This window comes from Dipodomys ordii, unplaced genomic scaffold, assembly GCF_000151885.1.
Source record: "Dipodomys ordii isolate 6190 unplaced genomic scaffold, Dord_2.0 Scaffold4, whole genome shotgun sequence".
NCBI lineage: Eukaryota > Metazoa > Chordata > Mammalia > Rodentia > Heteromyidae > Dipodomys > Dipodomys ordii.
In genome coordinates, this window is record NW_012267220.1 from 7,907,927 (window position 1) to 7,928,686 (window position 20,760).

The following is a 20,760-nucleotide window of genomic DNA, read 5'->3' on the forward strand; positions in this document are numbered from 1 at the left end:
CTGCATTTCGGGTCATTTGTCAAATGAATCATGATATATTTTCTTGTCCCGCATGCGTCAGCTGGAATACGTTACATTCCATCCTTGGAAGGGAATCCAAGTGAATGATTCCCAACAGTTGTTCAATGTACAAAAGAGTTAAAACTTGCACATCTTTTCATTAGTGTTCACTCGATTTGTTCAAGAGCTTTCAGTTGGAGAGATAGTCAAATGGAAGAATGAGGATTGGTACCTCATATGGAGTTTTGAAATCAACACAGTGTTGGTATTAGAGGTGACCAACGTTCTAATCAGGATTCAAATCAGAGAATCACTTAGGCAGAATGGAGAAACAATAAATAAACAAAACAATCCTAATAAACATTTGACACAAACGTCAAGAGAAAACCCAAATGCTTAACTTGGCCTCTCCTAATACTGCATCTGGAATAAGTGAATTGCTTAGCAATACAATTTTAACATTCAACCATGAAATATTTAACAACGTAATGCACTTAATACAGAAAATGGAAAGCATGTATTGAATTGCAAAATTAGATATCAATTTTAACAAATCATTTTTAAATGTAAAATTTTGTCAGTCTGAAATGTTGTATTTATTTACTTATATTTGAAGTAAGATATACCAATGTTCAATTTGACTCAATTTGACATAGCCACCTAACCTATGATTGTCCATAGAAAAGAAATGAACCTGGCTAATTTATCAAGTTAGAACATTGCCTATTCATTTTCTCCCTTTGGCCTAAATTTGGGCCTAATATTAGTGAGGTGAAGGATGAATAAAACTATAATTAAAAAATTGAAAGCTGGAGTTCTCAAGGTCACTTGGATTTTTAAAACTTCCTTTGTCAAGCTGGGTGCCTGTGGCTCACACCTGTAATCCTAGCTACTCAGGAGGCTGAGATCTGAGGATCCTGGTTCAAAGCCGGCCCAGGCAGGAAAGACTGTGAAACTCTTATGTCCAATTATCCACCAGAAAATTGGAAATGGTGCTGTGGCTCAAGCAGTAGAGCATTCACCCTAAGCTGAAGAGTGGAGGGACAGCGTCCAGGCCCAGAGTTCAAGCCCCAAGATTGACAAAAGAAAAAAAACCCAACAACTTCCTTTGGAAGTATATAACCAATTGGGCCAATGTTTATGAGAAAAATTATTTATCATGTTGATTTCCTCTATTCTTTACTTATTTGAATATGAATGTGAAAACCTTTTTTTTCTGTTTGGATTTTTTTTTTTTTTGAGACAGGGTCTTACTCTGTATTACAGGCTGGCCTCAAACTCAAGATCTTCTTGCATATGCCTCTTGACTGCTGGTATTAAACGAATGTGCCACCACATCCAGTCTTGTAAAGCGTCTTTTAAGAAAAGGTATTTTACTATTGAGGTCAAGAATCAGGTCATCTATTTTTTGTGGGCGGGGCACTGGTCTAGAACCTATACATCCTTTATATTATGTAAACAGAATTTAACGTAAATGGCTCTTCTGTGCACTAAATTAAAACTGAATGAATTTACCCATGAGGTTAGCAAGCATAGAGCACTGATCCTTAGAATTCTGTTTTGCCTTTGGGCTTGTGGGAACTTAGGAATAAGCATTGGACAAGAGTTGATTTGTTGACCATAAAAAGAAAATCTTGGTCATCCAAGGTAGCTTTTTTTCTTGGGTTGTTTGAGGAGAATTTTGTCATAAAATTTAGGGAAAAAAATTAGGTTGGAAATTTGCCTGTATTTTTCATAACCCTTCCTAGATGGAGCTAAATATTAGCCTTCGTATACACATATTAAAATGGTCCCTGGAGGCTCAGACTCTCTAGACTGACCAAACTTGCCTCAAGACCATTTCTCTTGAATCCTAAAAGTTCCATGTGGTATGCTATTTCAGTTCTGTTGTATCACATTGCGTCATGTAAAATAGTAAAGCCTGGGGACTTGGAGAAGGAGAACATTTTGCAATAATCTAAGAACGTGCTTTTTAATCAGAAGAAGGTGGGGAAGGCGGTTTTCTAGAAGGCTTTATACAAATTAAATTCTTTAAAAAATCATGTAGCTGGGCGCTGGTAGCTCACGCCTGTAACCCTAGCTACTCAGGAGGCTGAGATCTGAGGATCCCGTTCAAAGCCAGCCTGGGCAGGAAAGTCCGTAGACTCGTATCTCCAATAAACCACTAGAAAACTGGAAGTGGCACTGTGGCTCAAGCGGTAGAGCTCTTGCCTTGAGCTGAAGAGCTGAGGGACAGCACTTCAGGCCCAGAGTTCAAGCCCCATGACCGACAAAAAGAAAGAAAGAAAAAAACTTGTTAGAACGATATCTAGACATTAAGCCAAACAGTGGTCCTCCCACAAGGAAGCCTACAAAATCCACTCATTTATACACTGATGGATAAAAACTTTTGTTGAGCATTAGCTACATACCAAGCATATAGCAGAATACTATTAGACAGCACTAATACCTAAGGGAAATAAAAAAAGGGTGCCCTCTGGCTCTGCTAGCAACTTTATCACATCATGTGTGGCAGATAATGACTCATATTCATTTTGAAACTCTCGATGTTCTGTCTGTAGAGATTCAGCGACCAGCTTGGCAGCGTTGGAGGCTACTTCCCCACGGGCCATTGATGGAGTCAGAGACTTGGGTCTTAAGTACCCTTGGGTTTTCAGCACTACATCTTGATCAGGGTGGCTATTAAAAAAAACAAAAACAAAAACAAAAAACAACAACTTGGTTTTCTCTGAAGTGAAAGCTTCTGTGTGCTGACCTCTGAAGTGTGTACTGAGCAATGTAAATGTAAGATCAGAAGTGGCCCCAGCCTAGCGATCCATAAAACAATGTAAGGCTATTTTTGCTACTGTATATAAACACAGATTCCCTGGAGTGTTTTCATTTCGTTTAGTTTGGACATCACTCAAGACAGATTTTGAAATTAACAAACTGGATATTATCTGGAATATTTGGTGGTGAGCCATGAAAAATAAGTTAGGCACTTGTATAGTAAATATTTTAAATTGTCCAGGAAAAGACAGGGCAAAGCATAATTTTTCCAATACATTTTCTGTAGTTAATCCATTATTTGGTTTAGATACTATAATAGACTTTAAGTTTTATCATTAAAAATAAAACTTCCAAAATAATAATAAAAAATGTAGAATACTTCATTGTTATAAATGGGTTTCTTAAAGAAAATAGAAACTTTGTCATATCCCTCCACAGCTTCCTGTGTAAAGTATTAAAAATAATATATGCTATTTTTAAAATTACTTGCAATCCATTAAATTGGCAAGATATCTGATTCGATGTGTTCCGGATCTGTTTCAGTTGCAAGCAGATTCTATAAACTCCATATTGGAATTAGGTGTTTTGAACATTAGGCAATTTGTGGATGTGAATGGTTAGAACTTTTCTTCTAAGTGGAGAGAAAATGACCAACACTTTTTTTTTTTTTTCCAGTCCTGGGGACTGAACTCAGGGCCTGGGTGCTGTCCCTGAGCTACTTTGATTCAAGGCTAGCATTCCACCACTTGAGCCACAGTGCCATGTCCAGCCTTTTCTGAGTAGTTTACTGGAGATAAAGAGTCTCATGGACTTTCCTGCTGGGGCTGGCTTCCAACTGCTATCTTCAGATCTCAGCCTCTTGAATAGCTAGGATTACAGGCATGTGCCACTGGCATCTAATGAATAATAATGTTTTATTAAGTATTACTCTGGCAGTGTTACAGTTTCTGACTATCTGTAGAAATTTGGTACTGTGTCTTCGTTGTCTGGGCAGCTTACAGCTTCTACTATGAGAGGCACACAGCGCTCTGCTTTGCAGCCTTCCAGACTCTTAAGTACGTGTGCACGTGGCTATTTCTGTCACCAGTAAATAAATCACAATGGCCTTTCTAAGTCCTGCCTTGGGCTCAGAGTCAAAGCACCTCTAGCCCATAGAGAAACACGTAGGCACATGGTGGGTGGGTTTAGAGGTGCAGTTCATGTTAATGATCTGCCTCTCATTACCTCCCCTCCCCTGTTTCTCTTGGATTCTGAGCACATGAGCCTGGTGACTGGGAAAAACAAATTGCCTCTTCCACCAAAGCAAATTAAATAATGAAGACCCAAATTGAATTTACCATTTTTCATTTTAAATATACGTCATAAAGACATTTGTTTACAAATAGGAGTTTTTGCTTTATACAGACTTTAAAAAGGTAAAGAACCATTTTCTTTATTTCTTTTTAAATACAGTTATTACTCAATGTAATTATCTAAGTTGAGGATTTTTTCTAAGCTTTGTGGAAATTTTCCGTGCTTCAATCATCCTATTACCAATGGAAAACATATGTAGTTAATAGTTTTTAAAATATATATGTTTATAATTATTAAAAATTACTAAGAGGAATAAATCTCATGAAATTATCAGTGGATTCTATGAAACATTTAAAAAATTCTCTGTGAGCAACAGATTTTTCCCTTTTTCTCCCCCAATAATCAAAGGGTAAGAATTAATATGAAATAGAATGGTCTATTAACTACAGGTGTAGCACATGGTACAGCACCTGCCTAGAAATGTATGTTAATTTTTATTCTTTAAAACTGAATATTTAAGAAGAAACAATAGCTGAAAATGTCATAATTTTGAAAATTAAAGGAAACATGACAAGTCTGTTCCTATCATGAAATAATACTGAAAATAAACATTTTTTAAAAAGTCTATTACTCCTGGATAGTGAGATTAGAACTATAGTATATACTCAGAAAAGAAATCTTCTGACTGGCTTATAAGAATACTTTTCCAAGCCCTTTGAAGAATTAAAATTAACCTTAATAATGGCAAACACATGCTAGCTTCATAATAAACACTGGTTTGGGTAAATGGGGGGAAACTATACATTTCTAGGTGGAAGGATAAAAGAAGTCTTCTGGAATTTTCTTGGCCTTTTCATTTTGTCTAAGCCTCCAATGGGTCTCCCATCTGACAGGGGTTCTAGATAAGGATCAACTCACCCCTGTTTCCCCTCACATTTCTGAGGTCAGACCAGTCTTCTCTGAAGACTGTGGACTTCTCCTATCTCTTCAATTTTCTTTTATATTTTCTGAATTTCAAAAGGTTGTACACGGGGTCTACAGTTTCATGAGTCCATGTAAATGTCCAGTACCTTTCCAGTGGAGTTACCCTTTCCATCATTCTGCCTTATCCTGTCTGACCCTTCCCCCAAGACTCATTTCATGTTATTCAAACAATCACTTTGTTTTTCCAAAGTTAAAACAGTTGTTTAAGAATACAGGTGGACCTGATGCAACAATGAGAAGTATAAGTTGTCATGTCCAAAGCGAGCTTTACAACGTCGGTCGGGGGTGGGGGGGAAAGGGGGGGAGGAGAAGGGTTGGGATTGGGGGAGAGGGGGGAGGCTGGGAAGGGATGTGAAGGGTAAACCAAAGGAAGGCTGCAATGCTTGGTAAGAAATGTACGCATTATCCTGCCCATGTAATTGTAACCCCTCTGTACAGTATGTTCACAAATAAAAAATAAATAAATAAATTTAAAAAAATATATATATATAAAAGAAAAATCATTTCAGAGTTAAAAAAAAATCAGGGCGGTGGCTCATGCCTGTAATCCTAGCCACTAAGGAGGCTGAGATTTGAGGATTGCAGTTCAAAGCCAGCCGTGGCAGTAAAGACTGTGAGACTCTTTTTTCTGGGGGGGGTCCGATCGTGGGTCCTGAACTCTGGGCCTGGGCGCTGACCCTCAGCTCTTCAGCTCAAGGTTAGAGCTCTACCACTTGAGCCACAGCGCTACTTCTGGCTTTTTCTTTTTGCTTATGTGGTGCTGAGGAATTGTACCCAGGGCCTCAGGCATGCAAGGCAAGCACTCTACCACTGAGCCACCTTCCCAGCCCACAAGACTGTGAGACTCTTATCTCCAAGTGGAAGTGGCACTGTGGCTTAAGTGGTAGAGTGCATGCCTGGAGCTGAAGAGCTGAGGGACAGCGCCCAGGCCCAGAGTTCAAGTCTCATGACTGACCAAAAAAAAAAAAAAAAAATCAGGCAAACCAGTATTTTGGACAGAATTGCCTAAGCACCTTAATCACATGCTCACCTACATAATCACATGCGCACCCACATAATCACATGCTCACCCACATAATCACATGCTCACTCTAGCGGCTTTTGAGCCCAAATAAGGGGACAAATTTCTGAAGTGTCAGAGATGAAAACGTTGAAATCAAGAACGCTTCTGAACTCTTGCTTCTAAACTCTTTTACACTGTTCTTCCCTTGATTGAGGCATCAATCTTTCCGTTATTATTCCGTAATAATATTATGGCAAAATATATTATCCAGTGATGGAATTTGTGACCAGCGACAAGGTAATGTAGACTGAATGAGAGAACAGGCAGAAAGCTAGAAAAGCCCCTCCAATGCTGTGTAAGAGACTCAGAATTCGTATGTGATGTCCACGCATGGAGGAAGTTCCTGAAGTGACTAAAGTCTGAAATGAAATTTAAATTGCATCATGAGAATTTACTGCCTATCAAGTCTCTGGCCAGATACAAAAAGCCATCATTATGTTCATTCTCTCTGAAAAGGACTCAGATATTTGGGCCTTCAAAATAACTGTAGGTTATTGGTATTGTGAATTCACTGATGCTTGTCTGGAACTGCTTATTTAACTTGGAACAGAATGAAGAAATTGACCAGTCTTTGGGATTTGAAGCTGAAGATGGCAGCATTGAATATAAGAAAGAGGAGTTTGCCCAAATGAAAACAATGGCTAAATGAGGAAGCTTGGAAATCTGCTTTCTTCAACAAGAGGGATGAAATCCATGGCTCATTGTCCGCACTTTATCTTGTTTCAGTTTCTAAAATGAAAACCCCAACCTTATTAAACTGCAGCATCATTTTCTAAAATCTAGGTGGTCTTCAATTTGAGCTACGTTACTAAGGTGTGACATAGAGATCTTTTAGAAAGATCTGGCTACTGGCTAGTGACCCAGGAAAATTCACTTACCTTGTCTTCTCTTTCCTCTTGGGTAAATGCTTTTTATTTATGCCCATGTTTTGGTCTTGGGGTACCTCGATACAATATATGTCCTATAGAGCTAGGACAACTTAATTTCATGTCTAAGCTGTTTTCAGTTGTGACTACTTTCTAATTGGAAATGGAAGAGGGAAAGTAAATTGAATGATGATGCTTGAGCTACTAGTAGGAAATTATTTCAGCACCCAGTCTTGGGTGTGTGTGTGTGTGTGTGCATTTCTTTACAGAAATAATGTTAAATGCATTTGCACCTGGATTTTGGCATCTGAAAAGGTAAGTTAATTTGGAAAACCTAATTCCTACTTACTATGGGTTTGACATGCTGATACCAATTTAATATGATGATTCCCACTGTTCATTTCAAGGTCTAAATATAGTTTCAAGTAATAGCTGCCTGCTATGGGATCCCATCTCTATTTCTAGGGTGTGTAAAGGTTCCCTGGGCTATTTGGCAAATGCTTGTAATCCTTGGAATGTGGTCCTTAAGTAACTAACCTCTTGTTGGAGAAAAAAAATCAGTTCTGGTCTTCATCAGTTTTCTGTTCTCTACTGAGCCCAGGGTTGAGGGTTTTCCAGTTTCCCGGTATCTAGAGACTCTATCAGCCCATAGGACTTCTGGTGGTCTTCTTTCTCTCACATTGCCATCGACCTCCAGCTCAGCTCTCTCTTCTTGCTCGTTCTTTCATTCACTCTCCTGCCCCCTTCAGCCTGGGAATTAAAGGTGTGTGCTCTGTGGTCTCCAGAACTCTGGCTCTTAAGGGAGACCACAGCACAAAATAATAAATGAGATTTTAAACGACGTTTGAAGTGGGTGCAAGCCATGTTGTATGTTTCAAGACTGATCTCCTGGTAGAAGCCATTGTGGAAGACGATGAAAGGCAAATGAATCACAGATGAGGGTGAAACAAACAAAGTGAAATAAAGCAAATGAACAGGCACAGACTTTAGAAATTATTTTCTCTTCATAATTAGGCCTGATACCACCATGTTTGGTTACTAGTATGTGTTCCCTGACATCTCTTGACTTGCTTAAAAAAGAAACCAAGGAGGCCCTTCAAGGGGGCCCCATTTCAATGATGGTGTGTGGCCCTGGCTTCTTCATTGACTCCTCCCTCCTCCCTGCAGTAAGTGACAGCTTCGTGCATACTTGGATGCTTTGTTGTTCTTTTTTTTTTTGGCCAATCCTGAGCTTGAACTCAGGACCTGGGCACTGTCCCTGCTTCTTTTGCTCAAGGCTAGCACTCTACTACTTGAGCCACAGTGCTACTTCTGGCTTTTTCTGTGTATGTGGTACTGAGGAATTGAACCCAGGGCTTACAGGCATGCTAGGCAAGCACTCTACCACTAAACCACATTCCCAGCTCGTGCTTTCTTGTTGTGACTCTGCTGCTTGCATCACTATGATGGTCAGGTCCATAGCATTCTACCGGTTGCTCCATTTCTGAAGCTAGACTGTAGTTAATGAGATAAAATGTAGTAAAATGAGATAAAATAAATGGCTACAGGAACTTAGGTCTGGGAACTTGGTAAAGGCCCATCTACTAGTCCAACTGTGCATGTCCACTATAAACCAGAATGATGCCATAAAACAACCAATATGGGCTGGATAAAAGCAAGAATTTAAAAAAAATATTCATTTTTTTCATAATTTTGGGTTGAATAATTCCCCCAGTTTGAAGAATCCTTTAAAAACTGGCTGTAATTGTTTATTAAAATCATAGGACTGAGGGTGTGGCTCAGTGGTAGCATGTGCCTAGTAGTGTGTATCAGGCCCTGGGTTCAATCTCTATCATGACAATAATAATGATAATAATATAAGCACAATTGTTTTTGTTTTGCCAATTTCAGGGTTTGAACTCTGGGGCTTCATGCGGCCTTTGACCTACTTGGCTTGCTTGGCTGTGCTCTACTACTTGAGTTATGCTTCCAGCTTGGCTTTTTGTTGATTATTGGAGATGGGGGTCTCTAAAACTTTTCTGCAGCCGGGTGCCAGTGGCTCACGCCTATTACAGGAGGCCAAGATCTGGAGATCATGGTTCAAAGCCAGCCCAGGCAGAAAAGTCAGTGAGACTCTTATCTCCAATAAACCACCAGAACAGGAAGTGGCACTGTGGCTCAAGTGGTAGAGCGCTCTCCTTGAGCTGAAGAGCTGAGGGACAGCGCCCAGAGTTCAAGCCCCATGACTAACAAAAAAAAAACCCACCAGATTTTCTGGGCGGGTTGGCTTTGAAGCTTAGCTTCTGGATCTCAGCTCCTGAATAACTAGGATTACAGTTGTCAACCATCCATGCCTGGATCGCAGTTAGGGCTTTCTGGTCCCTCCACCTCTCTCCTTCCTTCCTTCCTTCCTTCCTTCCTTCCTTCCTTCCTTCCTTCCTTCCTTCCTTCCTTCCTTCCTTCCTTCCCTCCTCCCTTCCTTTTTGTTAAAGTTTAGCAAGGATTTGAGTAAAAAGGTTTAAAGGAAGGAGAAACAGAAAAAGAATGAAAAATTTCCTGATTACCATGCAGGAATTAGAAGTTAAAAACTCCAACAGTTCTTTTCTTTAAAGAAAAGCAGTTTTATTTCAGGGAGCTGCATATTATCACCCCATTGACTACTAGCAAATTGACAAAGGGAAGACATATCTTGTGTTTGCCATTACTTTAACTCAAGAATCAAACTCAGTATCACTAGTAGTGGCAACTAGGCTCACATCCTCCCCATGTCCTGTCCAATAAAATAAGCATCCTCCCTTGTAGAATATACTTCAGATTTCCATCAAGTCACATCTGGGTTATACTGCAGATAGAGGAACTATGGACATATGGCCTATGATGAACATAGAAAAACATGTAAACCACCATGAAGAAGAAACAAGAATCCAGAATTGGAGCACTCCATAAAACAATTTTAAAAAAGCAATAGAGGCTGGACATTCCTGCAATACTAGCTACTCCTAGAGGCTAAAATCTGGAGGATCAAGGTTCAAGACTCAGTTTCTCATTAGCCAATTGGGATAGAAGCATGTCTCAAATGGTAGAGTACCTTTCATAATCAGGAAAACAGAGCAGAAATTTGAATTCCCCAGTAAAGGCCTCAGTACATGCGTGCATGCACGTGTGCCCACCTGTGCATACACACACATCAATAATAGATAAGGAGGGGGTGGTTTAGTGCTATTCCAGATTGAAAAGAACTGATAGAGCAATTTTATTATAGACTCCTTAGTTAATTTTAAGTTTAAAAATCTATAAAACTGGGTACTAATTTGAATATGGACTAAGTATTACATATTAAGGAATTAGTATTAATTTATTAGACATATGATGTACCGGAATTTGGTCATGTAAGAGAGAAACCTCATTTTTTAGAGATGTATCAAGAGTACTTAGGGATGATTGACTTCAAAGTGGTTCAACAAGAAGAAATGCAGTAAATGACACAAAGATGGGAAAACAATAACACCTATTTATTAAAGGTTTGAGTTATGGATGCTCACGTACTATCGTTTCTGCTTTTCTGCACATTGGAACATTTTTATGGTGAAAAGATTTTCTGCCTTAAACCTTACCTAGCATCCATAAAACAATTGATTCGATCTTCTAGTACTAAAACAATAGCAACAAGAAGAACCCACTACCTTTATTAGTTATAATGCCTGAAAATTAGCTTCAAAACCAATGAGTTCTTCTCCATCCATTTGTACCAGCTCAACCCGCTGGTCTGGGGGCTTGAACTCAGGGGCTTGAACTCACTGTCCCTGAGCTTAAAAAAGCTCAAAGTTAACACTCTTCTACTTGAGTCTTGGCTGGCTTTGAGCCTCTCTCCTCAGATTTCAGTCTCCTAAATAATTAAGATTACAGGTGTGAGCCACTGGTCCCTAGCCTAAAATACATTTTTTTTAAAGTAAGTGGAATCTAGATATGAACATGGCGACATCCAAGCATTTGGGAGGCTGAGGAAAGAGGTTCAGAAGTTGGAGGCCAGCCTAAGTTATGCAGCAAGAACTTGTCTACATACATACATACATACATAGTGTCACTTCCATTTTTTGAGTGGATAGCTGGAGAAAAGTCTCATAGGAACTTTTCTGCCTGGGCTAGTTTTGAACTGTGATTCTCAGATCTTAGCCTCTTGAACAACTAGGATTACAGGTGTGAGCCACAGTGTCCAGCCAGTGCATGACTTTTAAGTTGACATTTTAAAAGTGAAAACAATTCTACTCATCACAAATTATTTGTTGTAACCAACTTTTCCCATGAGTTAGATGAAGCATTAGAGCACTAGTCTATAAAAGGGACTTGTCCACAGCTGTGCCAGTTTACAAGTTAGTAAAGTAATTTATTCCTCTCATCTTGGTTTAATCAGCTTACCTTTCCATCCAGGTATATGTGCACAATATGTCTATCAAATAAATATTTATAATTTATTAAATATATTTGATTTAAATTGTCTTAATATAGTAGTCAAGTAATCATTTATTTAAAAATTGCTGAAATTAATTTATTGCAAGAATAGAGTAACAATCAGTTGGACATATTGGAAGTAGTTTGGAGCTAGGAATTATAAAATTGGGTGACAGACAACATTTACATTCTTATATACTAAATACAAGCTTTTATGCTAGTACACTAAATAAATGTCTGTCTAATTTGGGGCAAGTCTTTAATGTTCCTGAGCTTTATTTAAATGCATCCATGATTGGAAGAGATTAAAAGCTTTGGACTTGGGTTAGAAGGATTTATGGATCCACTAACACTAAAATATTCTCTGTGTATCCATATGCAAACATTTTTCTGAGAAGGGGTGCAACAGACTTAATGTGGTTGCAAAGCTCTGCAGCAACTCTCATCTGACCCTTAAATCTGTTTCCTTTCTTGTTCCATGGAGCTAGGTTCACCTTGTTACTTCCTCTGACCTAAAGAAAAAGAAATAATGTTATAGACTTCCAAGCCTGGCTTAAAGAAGCTTTGCAGCCTTCTCTTGGAATGCTGCCATCACCACCAAGTAAATTAGCCTCATCTCTTCTGCTAGAGACAGATGGCCCTGCTGTCAGCCAGTAACAACCACCAAATAGGGGACAGAGGCTACCTGGTCATTCAGTGTTAGTTAAGCCATCAAATGACCAAAGCTGGCTGAGAGATTACAGAAAAAGCCAACAGAACCACCTAGATTGGTCCAGCACAAGCTGTAGAATTGTGGCAAATGAATAGTATAAGTAAGCATCCCTAATCTAAAATGCTTATTATCAGAAGTGCTTCTGAGTATAGATTAGAAGGATGGGTTGAACATCTGTATATTTATAAAGAGATCTCTTAGGGATAAGATCCAAGTCCAAACACAAAAATCATTTCATCTTCACCTATATGCATAGCCTGAAAGTAATTGTATACAATATTTTTTTTTGTCAGTTGTGGGGCTTGAACCCTGGGCCTAGGCGCTGTCTCTCGGCTCTTCAGCTTAAGACGAGCACTCTACCTCTTGAGCCACAGTGCCACTTCCAGTTTTCTTAGTGGTTTATTGGAGATAAGAGTCTCACAGACTTACCTGCCCGGGCTGGCTTTGAACTGCTATCCTCAGATCTCAGCCTCCTGAGTAGCTAGGATTACAGGCGTGAGCCACCAGTGCCCAGCTGTGTACAATATTTTTAATGTGTCTTCATTTTGACTGCAAATTGTTGCATGAGGTCAAAGGTGGAATATTCCATTGTGGTATTGTATTTCTGCTTAAAAAGTTTTGGATTTTGAAGCATTATGGAGTTTGAGTTTTTGGAATATGAATTCTTAACCTGTAGTTATTTAAAAATCACCAAGTTTTAGGTTAGGTTGATGTATACTCTGATGTCTTAGTACTTCAAAGGGTACTTTGCTTTTATCTGATTCTCAAAGGTTATGGATTAGTGAGTTTGAACTCGATTATTTAAATTTTAATGATTCTATATTTCGCCTCTGCTCATGAACTGTGTTATGGCATGATTTAATTTAGCAGATTTCTCATTCAACCTGCATTTTAAAGTAAACGCTAGCATTTTTGAATCGAAGAATCATCAGGCCTTCATCTGTAGTTCAAAGACTTCTTCTGCTCTCCTCTTGAAAAATCAAAATGTGGGACAGTGTCTGGGAACATCTCTCATCATCCTTAGTTTTTTTTAAAGATTAAAGCAATTGTATCTGAAAATTCTACTAACACTCTGGTTTGTATTTTCAGGTCAGTGTTTGAACTTGCTTAGGGCAGCTAGCATTTGTTCTTAAGTGATGGTCTCCTTCAGTTCTTCCCTACCAAAGGCTGTCCCACCCTTTCCAGCCACAAGAGTAGATGGGAGGCTGGCAGTATTCACCCTTGTCGCTTGCAGTCTTTGTATCCTATCAGCTCAGCCTACGCTTCCTCACTTTGATTCACACAGTCCTCTTCAGAGGTGGTTGTGGTGACGCATACCTGGAATCTCAGAACTTTGGGAGGCTGAGGAAGTGGGACCTAGAGTTGAGGCTACAAAGCGAGGACTTGTCTCAAATGAAGAAGAAGAAGAAGGAGAAGGAGAAGGAGAAGAAGAAGAAGAAGAAGGAGAAAGAGAAGAAGAAAAGAAGAAGAAGAAGAAGAAGAAGAAGAAGAAGAAGAAGAAGAAGAAGAAGGAGAAGGAGAAGGAGAAGGAGAAGGAGAAGGAGAAGGAGAAGGAGGAGAAGGAGGAGGAGGAGGAAGAAGAGGAGGAGGAAGAAGAGGAGGAGGAAGAGGAAGAGGAAGCAGCAGCAACAGCAACCAAAATATAATCCTTTTTGTCATCTAAAATGTTATCTACATTTTGCTTGTAGTCTTTTTGACTCTTTTCTCATATATGACTGACGATTTTTTGTTTTTGTATCTATGTTTTTTGTTTTTTGGTTGATTGTGGGGCTTGAATTCTGGGCCTGGGCACTGTCCCTCAGTTCTTGAGTTCAAGGCTAGCTAGCGCTCTACCACTTGAGCCACATCGCCACTTCCAGTTTTCTGGTGGTTGATTGGAGATAAGAGTTTCACAGACTTTCCTGCCCAGCCTGACTTAAAACCATGATTCTCAGATCTCAGCCTCCTGAGTAGCTAGGATTACAGGTGTGAGCCACAGACACCCAGCATTAATGTTTATATTACTACATCACTTTTCACATTTTATACCTGTCATTTACAAAGATATCTGCTCTCAGTAGCTTCCAGCCATAAGACACCAAATCTTTTTACTATCACCTTCTTGTATTTCTTTTTTTTTTTGGGGGGGTCCGGTTATGGGGCCTGAACTCTGGGCCTGGGCACTGTCCCTCAGCTCTTCAGCTCAAGGCTAGCGCTCTACCACTTGAGCCACAGCGCCACTTCCGGCTTTTTTCTTTTTGCTTATGTGGTGCTGAGGAATCGAACCCAGGGTCTCATGCATGCAAAGCAAGCGCTCTACCACTGAGCCACCTTCCCAACCCACCTTCTTGTATTTCTTTTACCTCTCTCCCACCTTTCTTTTTTCTTTCTTTTCCTTAATTTTTCTTAATTTCTTTTTTCTGTCTCTTTCTTTCTTTCTTTCCTTTTCTGTTTCCTTCTTTCCTTCCTCTCTGTCTTCCTTCCCCTCCCTCCTTCTTTTCTCCTTTTGTCTCTCATTTTCACTTTCTTATCTCCCTCTTTCTCCCTTTATTTCCTTGTCCCCTCCTTCTTTCTCTCCCTCCCCCTTCTTTTTTTGTTCTGGTACTGGGGCTTGAACTCAAGAGTCTATCCCTGAGCTTTTGTGTTCAAGGCTGACACTCTACCATTTGAGTCACAGCTCCACTTTGGGCTTTTGGTGGTTAATTGGAAGGAAGAGTCTCATGGACTTTCCTGCCAGGTCTGGCATTGAACCATGATCCTCAGATTTCAGCCTCCTGAGTAGCTAGGATTACAGACGTGAGCCACTGCTGTCTGGCTTCTCTTTCCCCTGCCCCCAACCCCTCCCCCATCCTTCCTTTTTTCCTTTCTCACCCCTCATCCCTCTGCTTTACATCATTTGTAATAGTTGTGTCTAAATTTATTTTTTTTTTGAGGAATACCCTCTGCTCCTTTTTTTTTTTTAAATCTCAGAACAGGGTGTCAAAGTTAGACTTTTATAATTTCTTGAAATATTCTTAAGCTTAGACTAACAGTGTATGTTTGGCAGTGACCACATCTCTCTGGAATTTTCTGATGGCCAGGTGGCCCACTTCCAGGGCTCCTGTCACTTCTGATTTTTCCATTCAAGGCTGCTTTGGCCAGAATTAGAAGCAGGGTGTTAATCCTCCTCATCACTTCCTCTTCCTTCTGAAAGATGAAATTATCATGTGTGCTAGTGATTCTCAACCTGGCTGCACGTTGGAGCACTTAAAAAAATGGGACCCATTCCTGAGTGATTCAGCTTTAATTAGTACAACACTTCTAATTAGTATAGGATGGAAGTTGCCTCTTTTTTGATTGTTTGCTTTGTTTTTGTGAATGGGATCTGACAAACTACAGGTTCTCTTATCTCAGCCTCCTGAGTTTAGAGGTTATAGATGTGTATCACTGTGCCTGGCTTAAACAGAACAAAGGATCGAGCCCAAGACCTTGTGTGCGCTAAGCATCCTTTCTACCGCTGAGCTCCAGCCCTCAATATTTTTTAATTTTTAAATTCTTGGTTATTGTTACTTACAGTCAAAGCTGAAAAAACTAATTGCAGAAATCATGGACATATCAGATGTTCTGAATTTAGAAAATGAGACATCTGGCAGATGCCTGGATAGCTGAAGCCCCCATCATTAAGATTTTTGAATGCTTTTCTTCTCCAGTCCATTAAGTTTTAACACAGGCAATCTAGTTCTAGCATGTCTAAACAGGATAATGACAACCAGAACCATGATATTACCTTCTGATTGTTGATATTAATCTCAATGCAGCGCTAACATCTTTAAACAAGATGAAGTGAGACAGTAAAAGTCCTTAGAAAAGTTCAGGAAACATGTTTTGGGACATTAGCTTTTTCAAAATTTAAATAAACGTGAACCACTGTTGTTCTAAATGGCTTTTCTGTAATTAAGTCAGTAATTTGACAAAAGAAGTAAACTTAAAATAAGCAAATAAAACAAAATAATTTTGTTGCTCTCGTTCTGGTTAGTTTTCAGATTACTAGTTCTGTCTTATTCAAAAGGCAATTGAAGCTGGCACCCATGGCTCACGCTTGTAATCCTGGCTACTCAGGGGATTGAACTCTGAGGATCATAGTTCAAAGCCAGTCTGGGCAAAAGCAGTCCTAAGACTCCTACTTACTAGCAAAAAAAATCAGATATGGAGCTGTTGCTCATGTGATAGAGTGCCAATCTTGAGTGAAAAATCTCAGGGGCAGCACCCAGGGTTCAAGCCCCAGTACTGTTTTTGTTGTTGTTGTTGTTTTTAAATAAGCAATTGAGAAGTCAAACACATTAGATTTTTGAAGGTTTTGGTTTTTTCCATGTATCACATCTACTGCACAATAGGGCTTAAAAAGTTAAGTGCTAGGGGAAAAAAGGAGGAGGCAACAATGCTTGATAAGAAATGTACTCACTATCTTGCCCATGTAATTGTAACCCCTCTGTACGGTATTTTCACAATAAAAAAAAAAAAAGAAAAAAGATCAACAGCAAAAAACGGGGGGGGGGGAATTTAAATGCTGCTGGGCGCTGGTGGCTCACGCCTGTAATCCTAGCTACTCTGGAGGCTGAGATCTAAGGATCACAGTTCAAAGCCAGCCCTGGCAGGAAACTCCTTGAGATTCTTATCTCCAATTAACCACCAGAAAACCAGAAGTGGTGCTGTAGCTAAAGTGGTAGAGTGCTCACCTTGAGGTGAAGAGCTCAGGGACAGCATTCAGGCCCAGAGTTCAAGCCCTATGACAGGCAAAAAATAAATAAATAAAAATAAACAAATAAATGTAAGTGCTAATTGCTAATTATCATCATTGATATTCCTATGTTAGAAATCTAACTCACAATAAACTAGTGTTGGGAAGTAGGGCTTAATGAGATTTTTGTAATGATCAAATCAGAATATTTCTGCCCTCATGAATAGATTAAGATCACTGGGTTAATGATCAAATGAATGAACTTGTTATAAAAGTGAGTTCAGAGCTAGGAGCTGTGGCTCATGCCTGTAATCCTAGCTATTCAGGAGGCTGAGATCTGAGGATTGTGGGTCAAAGCCAGCCCAGGCAAGAAAGTCCGTGAGACTCTTATCTCCAATTATCCACCAGCAATCTGGAAATGGCGTTGTGGCTTAAGCGGTAGAGCGCTAACTTAGGCCCAGAGTTCAAGCTCCACAACTGACAGAAAAAAAAAATGAGTTCAGTCCCCCTCTTGATCTCTTCTTCTTTCTTGTTCTTTCTTTGACTCTACTACAGGACAGGGACTCAATTTAGATGCCAGCACCTGCTCTTAGACCTCTTGTTCTCCAGAAGCATGACTTAAATAATTTTCTCATTATAAATTACCCCATCTGTGGTATTCTGTTATAGCAATACAAAAGGAAATAGGGAAATTTCCATGTTTGCAAATTCAACTTTCCATAAAATTGGTTTTTTATTCTTTTTTTTTGGTTGGTCGTGGGGCCTGAACTCTGGGCCTGGGCGCTGTCCCCAAGCTCTTCAGCTCAAGTGCTCTACCACTTGAGCCACCGCGCCACTTCCGGCTTTTCTATTTATGTGGTGCTGAGGAATCGAACCCAGGGCCTCATGCTTGCAAGGCAAGCACCCTACCACTGAGCCAACTTCCCAGCCCCTTGTTTTTTTTTTTTTTCTTAGTAGAAATAGCCTTGTTTATAGTCAGTGACAGGATGGATTTTAGTGTCCCTCTCAGAGGTAGACCCTCTCAGGTCAGCTAAACTGAAACATCCAGGAACAAATAGTAAGCTTACCTTGCAGTCATATGACTTGAAATGAGCATCTTGTCAAGTGACCTTGAAGAGGTCATAAATATATGAGTACATTTTGCCACTAGCCAAGCATGATTTTACAATTTGGTAAGTGTTGCTGGATATGATGAGCATGCAGGAGGAAATCATCTTCCTATAAAAAAATAAATAAGCATGCAATTTTCCCAAATGCTTACTCAGGGAATAAAAAGCTCAAAGTTGGATGGTCTAAAACTCTATCTCCAATCTGCTCTGAGTTAGCTGTGAAAAAACGGCTATCTGGGGACAGTAGAAATCCAAAAGTATGGCTTTTAGGAATCTACAAACACACAACAAAAAGGATAACAACATTCTCACATTGAAACACTGCAACTGCTTTCAATCAAGCAAGGCCCTTTCGGAATCACAAGCATTTTGTCAATAATTTGGTCTTGCAAATGTTTTGCAATATGGTTTCATCTGAGAAACTCTCAGGAGAAAGCATATGCCGAAAAAATGGAGTCAAATAACATTAAAGGGTGTGTTTTGAAACTGTGTACACGAAGAAAACTAGTGTTGGTTTCTCTCTCCAATTTGGAAAACAATGCGTGAGAAGATGGCAGAATAAAAAAGAATGCTTGACAAAACAAGACAGCACTAGTAGCAGGGGAAAGATAGTTGAGACATGGTTTCCTAAAGTTGGTCGGTTTAACGCAGACTGAAGGTTGTTTGAATGCCTTGTTCATATTTGAGTAGTAAATATGCCCAACTGGACACAAATATCTTAGCATCTACCTCCAAACATCAGCACTAAAAACAAGGTTTACTTTTGCTCTATAGTAGTTAGAAAATTGTAGAATTAACATATGTTTATAAAAGTTTCAGAACATGGTAGACTCAAGGGAGAAGTCAAATAGTATAATTCCTTCAAAAGGCAAAGTCAAAGTTCAACAAAATAAACACCAGGAAGCAGGTATTCAAAGGGGATGGGATGAGGTCAAAGAGAAAGGGGGTCACAGACCAATGAAGAAAAGAAGGGGAGGATACAGTCAAAAACTCAATGTAGGGCTGGGAAGGTGGCTCAGCGGTAAAGTGCTTGCCTTGCATGTCTGAGGCCCTGGGTTCGATTCCTCAGTACCACATAAGCAGAAAAAGCCAGAAGTGGCACTGTGTCTCAAGTGGTAGAGCGCTAGCCTTGAGCTGAAGAGCTGAGGGACAGCGCCCAGGCCCAAAGTACAGGCCCCTGTAGGGGAGGGATGGGTGAGACTGTTGAAGGGGGTGACATTGATCAAGACATATTGTATTCATCAATTTTGTTCAATGGCAATTCCTTTGTACAACTAATTAATTTTCAAAAATGTAAAAAGCATTTCAGCTCCTACCCACGTTCTTTTTTCCTTCCTTCCTCCCTCCCACCTTCCCTTCCTTCTCTCCTTCCTTCCTTCCTTCCTTTCCTCCCTCCCTTTCTCCTTTCACTCCTCCCTCCTTCATTCCTCCTTTCCATTTTTTGTGTGCTGAAGGTTGATCTCTAGAACGTATGCACACAGTCTACAAAGAACTACACCCATAAAATTGTAAGTCTTCCACCAACAATGCAATAAGGTTCCCTTCTGTCCACATCCCCTCCAGCATCTGCTGTTATTAGAGTTCTTGATTATAGCCATTCTAACTGGGGTGAGGTGGTATCTCAGTGTTGTTTTGATTTGCATTTCTTTTATGGCTAGGAGAGGTTGAACGTTTCTTCATGTGTCTATTGGCCATCCTTCTTTCCTTTTGAAGAAGTTTCTCTTTAGCCCACTTATTTATTGGGCAGTTGTTTCTTTGAAGATTTGTTGTTGGGGGATTTAATCTTTTGAGTTCCAGGTATATTTTAGTTATGAGACCCTTGTCCATTGTATGGCTAGAGAAGATCTTCTCCCAATCCTTGGGCTTTCTATTGATCTTGCTAGCTATGTCCTTTGCCATGCAGAAGCTCTGCAATTTCATGCCATCCCATTTGTCCAACCTTTCTTTGATTTGTTGTGTTTCTGGGTCTCTATTAAGAAAATTTTGGCCTGTGCCACGGAAACCTATTTCTCCTATTCCATCCTGTAATGTTTTCAGGGTGTCTGCTTTGACTCCAAGGTCTTTGATCCATTTGGAGAACCACTTTGGAAAGTAGTATGGAGGTTCCTCAAAAGACTCCACATAGAGCTACCCTATGACCCAGCAATCCCACTTTTGTGCATTTACCCAAATGATCACAAACAAGACCATACTAAAGCTACCAGCACAACTATATTTATTGCAGCATTATTTACCATAGCTAAGATATGTACCCAACCCAAATGCCCCTCAGTAGATGAAAAGATTAAGAATATGTGGTATACATACACAATGGAATTCTATGTCTCTATCAGAAAGAATGATATCGCCCCATTTGTTAGGAAATGGAAAGAATTGGAAAAAAAATATATTAACTGAAGTAAGCCAGACCCAAAGAAACATAGGTCTCATGGTTTCCCTTATTTGCAATAACTAGCATATATCTGAGACAAGCAGCAAAGGTCAGATGAGATGATGTTAAGCAAAATGAACCCCAGGATAAGGACACAAGTGGTCTTTTCTTTCTTGCTATTGTTTCTAACGTATTTATAAGGTACCATGTGTTTTTTTTTGTTGTTGCTTTGTATGTCCCTCCCTCATGGTATAACCCCTGTTTTCACTATATTTGATGTTGGTATAATTTGGGGAGCAGAAGGGAAAAAACAAATTGTTTAAATAGGGATACAATAGGTGGACCCATTGTAACAATGAGATGTACAAGATGCTATGTCGAAAAACGAACTTTACAATTTAGTGTGTGGGGGGGAATGTAGTTGTGAAAATGGGAGGAAAGAGATGGTAGGAGAAAAACAAAGGAGGAG